The sequence below is a fragment of the Triticum dicoccoides genome, chromosome 2A, assembly GCF_002162155.2.
Source record: "Triticum dicoccoides isolate Atlit2015 ecotype Zavitan chromosome 2A, WEW_v2.0, whole genome shotgun sequence".
Lineage (NCBI taxonomy): Eukaryota > Viridiplantae > Streptophyta > Magnoliopsida > Poales > Poaceae > Triticum > Triticum dicoccoides.
The window spans coordinates 35,100,195-35,107,319 of record NC_041382.1 but is presented as its reverse complement, the minus strand read 5'-3'; positions in this window follow the sequence as shown (position 1 = coordinate 35,107,319).

Sequence of the window (7,125 nt, the reverse complement as noted above, 5' to 3'; positions counted from 1 at the left end):
TTTTTCCTGTTTTTTTATTTGTTTTTTGCATTATTTATTTTCTTTTGTTTTTTGCTTTTATTTTTAATTCTGTTTGCTTTTAGGTTAGCAAAATTATAAACTTTCTGTTAGTGCCATTAGTTTTAGAAAAATTATAAACTTTCTGTTAGTGCCATTAGTTTTCAAATTTGAATAGTTAAAATTTGAATTCTTTGAAAATTGTTTGAATCACAAGTTTGTGATTAACTTACTAAAAAAATGAGAATAGATGCGCTTATAGAGAAAATTCAACCTAAATTCCTAGTAAATTTCTATGAATTTCAGAGAAATTCACTATGAATTTAGGTTAAACTTTTCTCTATTAGGGCATCTATTTTCACTTTGAGAGGAGCTCAACAAGGCAGAGAGGGAAGGGCTTATAAACCGGTGTGAGCCCCCTTCGGTTGGCGAGGTGGGACTAAACTCGGCCCGCAACGAGGACCAACCCTTTAGTCCCGGTTTGTGGCACAAACCGAGACTAATGGTCATGGGCCAGGGGCGAGGAGCAAAATTATAAACTTTCTGTTAGTGCCATTAGTTTTAGAAAGTTGAAAGTTGGCATGGGCCAGGGACTAATGGTCATGGTATTACGAGGGCCGAACCATAAGACATGAAAGCATTTCAAATGAACTCTGAAAAAGTTGAAAGTTGGGATGGTATCATAATTTCACCCACATAGCATGTGCATGTACAAAACGGACAATGGTAGCATGTTCGTGTGTTACAAAGTTGCGGGAGAAAGTATTTACTTTTTCTTCGCTTATGTCATTTGCTTATTGCGCCGTAACCATGGATAATCTTCATTGTTTATCAGGATGCTTGGGTCAGCCTTGACATTGAAGGGAGGAATTTCATGAAACTTTTCATAATCTTCAGACATGTCTGTCTTGCCGTCCACTCCCAGGATGTCCCTTTTTCCTGAAAGAACTATGTGGCGCTTTGGCTCATCGTATGATGTATTCGCTTCCTTATCTTTTCTTTTTCTCGGTTTGGTAGACATGTCCTTCACATAGATAACCTGTGCCACATCATTAGCTAGGACGAACGGTTCGTCAGTGTACCCAAGATTTTTCAGATCCACTGTTGTCATTCCGTACCGTGGGTCTACCTGTGCCCCGCCGCCTAACAGATTGACCCATTTGCACTTAAACAAAGGGACCTTAAAATCAGGTCCGTAGTCAAGTTCCCATATGTCCACTATGTAACCATAATATGTAACACTAAGCTCAATCTTCTTCTTTTGGATTTCCATGAACAATTTCCTCCTTGATCTCATTGCGCTTCTTTGTCATCTTGGTTGTCGTCCTTTCTCACTCTCCTTCTCGATCTCCCATTTCCTTTCTTTTGACCTGGCCACACGGGTGGCCAGTGCAAACCCTCCTCCAACTACACCGCTTGGATCACCATCTTCATCACTTACTTTGGCATTGTGGTCTTGACAGAATTGGTAATGCTGCTCCACTTGCTTTGCGCATTCAAGTTGTACCAACAATGCATCATTGTGAATGGTTTGCCCTTGGTCTTCTGGAACAACATGGCCACGCGTCCGGGCTAGCAAAGCAATACAATGACATGATTAGAAAGTTGCAACATAAAGAAAATCAATCAAATGACCAACACATAGAGCATCACTAAGCAAAACTTACGAGCTCGAGGAGTGACGCACCACTTGATCACAATTTTCCATTTGTTCATACGCACCACGATACATGTTGACGGCCTCTTGAATGGTGTACCATCGAAGGCTTAGTGACTCCTAATTGCCATTCTGTATCATTTCCTTGCTGTAGGGCTCGTACTGTTTTTTCTCATGAAACCAATCATGCACACTGTGCCAAAGCGTCGAGCCTTTTGCTCCATGCTTTGAAACGGTTCAAAACTTGTGCCTAATCACGCCAATCATAGTAATTCATCCTCCTAGTTCGAGTATGCCAAACCCCTCCTTTTCTTTGTGCCCGAATCAGACACCAACGACTACTGGGTGTCCGTCGACATCTCTTGCTCTGGATGTGTGGCTAGTAGTCGTCATAGACTTGTCTGTCTTCGTGGCCACCACCATTACGGATCATGTCCATCATCACCTCATTGCCCGACTGCTGCCATCGAGCTTGGGGGAGGCATTCCGCCAAATAATGACAGGGCACTGCCAGAAAAGGGCTCCTTGGCGGAAGACGCGACCGGATGAGTGTTGGTGACTCGGTGAACACGTAGTAGCTGCTGAGGTCGATGGTGTACGGTGGAGGGTGGCCGAAGGTGAAGGATGCAACGAAGTGTTGTGGTGATTGTTAAGTGTCGGGATGACTGTACTGATTGGCGGTGTTGTAGTATGGTGCCTTGTACTGGGTGGGCCAGGGTGGTGATTGCCCGAAGGGCACATGCATGGCGGTCTGCTGGTATGAGCGCAACAACTTGTACCATGCCACGTCTTCGCTTTTGATCACGCGGAAATTCCTGATTCTTTCCTGAAAATATTTGGTTTATTTCCTAATATTCTTCCGAAACCTAATCTCGTGAATATCTGACGGTTTTACCTCTTTATATACCTTTGTGGAGGCCTCTCCTTTGCCCATTGATAAACCAATCTATTCCAGTTGCATATTAAGTTTTTAAGCAAAGACAAGTATCTCTTAGGCCATTGCTATGCTCATGGGACGAATGCCAGACGACCTCACAGGAGGAGGATGATCACCTTGCTGCCGGTGGAAGCTAGCCACAGGTATCAAGCCCCTTCCATGAGGAGGATTTCGAGCTAGAAGACACTTCTCCCGATGCATTGGCACGAGGGCTTGAATATGACTGGCGAGTGTCGGATCAAGTTGGAGGTAGCTCATATGAATAAAGATTCCCCGAGGAGGTAGAGATGGAGCAACATGAGCCATAAGAGTTACTCATTGGTAAGGAGCAAGTTGAATCTCTTAAACATACAAGCTCCAGCAATCCTGCACCTGCAAATGAGGGTACCCCAACCATCGTGAATGGCCACACCATCCATAGATCGTTGAAGGGTACCTATGAGTAAAATTCGTCACACCTACCACAAAAAAGATCAATATTGGGGATCAAATATTTGTCAAGCTATCTAGGGCATGGGAGAAGAAGTACGCCGTCAACCCCAATTATGCACCGAAGCCGCATCCTATCAACATTGATGAGCCTATTATTTGACTCGAGGTACATGCTAATGAGTCACACATCCACCATGATCTTTTGCCTTAACGCATCAGTCAGTTGGAGAAAAAGATTGCTGAGGACACTAATTAAGTCCAATCTCAAAGCCCGTGTCACACTCATCGCCAACCAAGAGTAAACTGTGCGCATGAAACCACATCACAATGCCGACCTAGAGAAGACTAATGAGTTGCTCCATCAGGACTTTTCCCACAACACATCCACCACAACCGAGAAGAAACCCCGCGGTACCAGGGACTAAGAGGGATTATTGGATACCACTATCTTAGTTTTTTCAGCTTGGGGAGATTCATAAGCCCTTGCATATTTACTGTTTTTGTATGTTTACTTTCCTCAAAAGTGAGTTAGTTTATTTTAAGTTTTGCATAATAAGTTCCAAAAAAGCTCCCCACGAGGCAGGGGAGGAATTACCTATCCTATGCTCAGCGTGTCTTAATGATGAATGGTGATATTACAACATTCAGTATGTTTATTAGAGATATGAGTTAGGTTGAGTTCTAGTGTACTTCTTACTTTTGAATGACTATAGGGTCATCCGCACCACTATTTTGATTGTTAAGTGTAGGTTGTTATGTTAGAGTATTTTTTGTTTCACTAGCTTTTCAAAAAGATAAATAAAAGGATGAAAATTATTATTTTTGCCAAATTGTTTTAGCATATAATGAGTAAAAAGTAGAGGTGGTACTCTCAAACCATGAAACATGGATGGTTTCATACTCCGTTTTGAAATTAGCACTTGGGTAGACCGCTTTCATTTTCTCTCGTAAACCTTGAGCATGCTTAGCTTTGATGACGCGATACTCATAAAAATATGAGATAATTTCATGGGAAAATAAGCTTGCTTAATATTACACGAGAAAATGAAAGAGATTTGTTTACATATTAAATTCTAAAAGGCTATGCGGGGTTCTAAAAAATTTGAGAGCCCCTCATCTCCCGTTCGATCAAGCTTGAATATCTTAGTCTATTAGATTGTTTTTCTTTCGCTAAGCACTCAATCGGTAAAGGCATGGGAGCCTCTCTAGCCATTTTTTCATTATAAGTATGCTAATACTCATGATGGTTCTATATCTTTTATGAGTAACGCTTCACAGCAATGCCCTCATTTGATTGTGACAACTCGGGCTTCATGAGTGTGATGATCCTATTCTCCGAGCCGCAGTTTTGCTCAGGGATGAGAGAAGGTCTAAGCTTGGGGATGTTGATGAGTGAATTTTATGTCGCATTTTGCTTATTTTTTCATTATAATCACAAAAATTTCTACAATTTACCATGTCTACTTGATGGACAACTTCCACCCCGTGCAACTAGATAACAGATGTGACCAACGGAGAGACCATAGACCACGAGACGGAAGCAGGAAACCTCGTCTCCGGAAGGGATGTGAAGTGGGAATCAACACAAGGGTACCACCTCGCGGAAGCTTCGACCACCGAGGCCACGGCATCATTCATCATCCGCAGCAACATCATCCACATACTTGACATTGAATCCATCATTCAGCTCATTGTAATACCAAATCCTAGTGTTATACGGTGTTAAACTAATAATTCATCTTTCATTGCCATGACCACCTTGGTGATGTCTTGTGCCTATATGTGTGAGTAATTCACTAGTTATTGAGTTATTGCAGATATGGGGGAATTCTAGTATTGGAGGGACGTTGGTGGCGTGCGTGATACATAACTGTGGCAGTATGCACATATCTGTTTATTGTCATTTCGTGTACAATACATATATAACAGAGATCACATTTGAACCAAAGGTTGTGTTTCTAAACAATTAAGTATAATAAATACTAGTGATGAATCCAGACTCCATGAAGATCTGTTGCAGTTTCCATCATTTTCATTTGTCTCTGACTCTTAGTCATTATTCCTACGGACTTTAATATTTGTTTTCACACACTTGCAATATTTCACCCTTCTCACCGCTTTTTCTTGGGGCCTAAAATAACATGCAAGCACATTACGATAAACCTCTATGACGGAAAAAAACATTTCTCCAGCTTTCGTGGGATCGATACTCTACTTCAAAAACAGGCACATCTAAACTCTATGCACTTGCATAACATCACCTGGCATGACACGTGTTACGTGAACGAGCTGGACTATGACCTCTGTCATGTCTGTGGCACTCTTTTTTTTCGTGCATGACAGGAGTCAAAACCTTTTTTTTCCATTAGCAGAAGATGAAATCGAACATTTGTAGGCTCTTCCTCTTTGACTCCTCTATAGTGGACCGGTTTTGGTTGCCTAAGTCTATTAGAGGTTGCTCCCCTGTTCATAGATGGGGCCATGGACAGATGTACATGAGACCATCCTTCAGTTTCAGTGCTTTGCGCCGCTTACATCTTTCCCAATCCACTTTCCATCATACACCGGGACGTGGGACATCAGGCCTCCGAAACCCCGTCTATTGTGATCATTATGAGAGAGGACAGTGAGATTTTTGGAGAGAGCTCTCCCACGACTGCTAGCATCTCCTCCGACATGGCGGCATACACAGACTTCCTCAACGATGACTACCCCGATGACGACTCCCCCTCCTTCCATGCCATGTCAACCGCCGACGGTGTGGCGACCGTGAACACTTCTTCATCCGCCACATCATACGTTATTTTCCCCTTGCGTTAAGGATCACTTCTGGTTCGTTACTACTAGCTTCGATCCGGACATGTTGTGTTCACCATACCCGTCGAATACTATGTCTGTTCTGCTTACCAACTTCTCTTGTTCGAATATCATGTCCACTATGTTGATCATCTTCTAGCTGTTTTTTCCTGGATTAAACATAATTGCAACCAACTCATAATTGAAAAGGAACATTTGTAGACCCTTCCTCTTCGACTCCTCCATAGTGGACCGGTTTCGGTTGCCGGAGTCTATTAGAGGTTGCTCCATAGATGGGGCCGTGGAGAGATGTACATGAGACCATCCTTCAGTTCCAGTGCTTTGAGCCACCTACATCTTTCTCAATCCACTTTCCATCATGCACCGCGATGTGGGATATCAGACCTCCAAAACCCCGTCAATTGTGATCATTATGAGAGAGAGGACATTTGGATTTTTGGGGAGAGCTCTCCCACGACTGCTAGCATCCCCTCCGACATGGCGGCATACACAGACTTCCTCAACAATGACCCCCCCCCTCCCTCCACGCCATGTCAACCGCCCACGGTGGGGCGACTGCGAACACTTCTTCATCCGCCACATCATACGTTGTTTTCCCCTTGGGTTAAGGATTGCTTCTGGTTCCTTACTACTAGTTTAGATCTGGACATGCCATGTTCACCATACCCGTCGAATAGAATATCTGTTCTGCTTACCAACTTCTCTTGTTTTTTTAAACTCCTCTTGTTCGAATATCATGTCCACTATGTTGATCATCTTCTAGCTGTTTTTTCTTGGATTAAACATAATTGGAAACAGCTCATATTTTCACAACATTCTATTTGTGAAAAACAAAGCACTGCTTTTCCCACTGGTACTGTACCACAAGCTCACTACTCCCCAAAATGGACGTGGCCCTTTACAGCAATTCTGATGGCGAACCAACACCAGATTACCACCAGCAAACAGGGTACTGCTGCTGCTGCTACTACTACACGCAAATGCATGTGCATGCCGATCGAGAGACGCGGCCGCGGCTGCGGCCGCCGGTGCCTACTTACGTACTCCGCCACCAAACCAAGTCCATCACCAACAGCGACGTGGAGGCACTCGCACCGGCCGATCCGATCATGCAGCGGGCGCCGCATTTAACCCACCATCTAAAATTTCGGTGAGTTAGCCGGCCTCTCGTTGTCGCGCATCACTTCGCCGGACACCACCCTTGGAGCATGCAGCCAGATCATCCATCGAGCTGTGCCGATCAATGCCGAGGCCTATATAAGCCATGCGTCGCCTGTTCCATCCA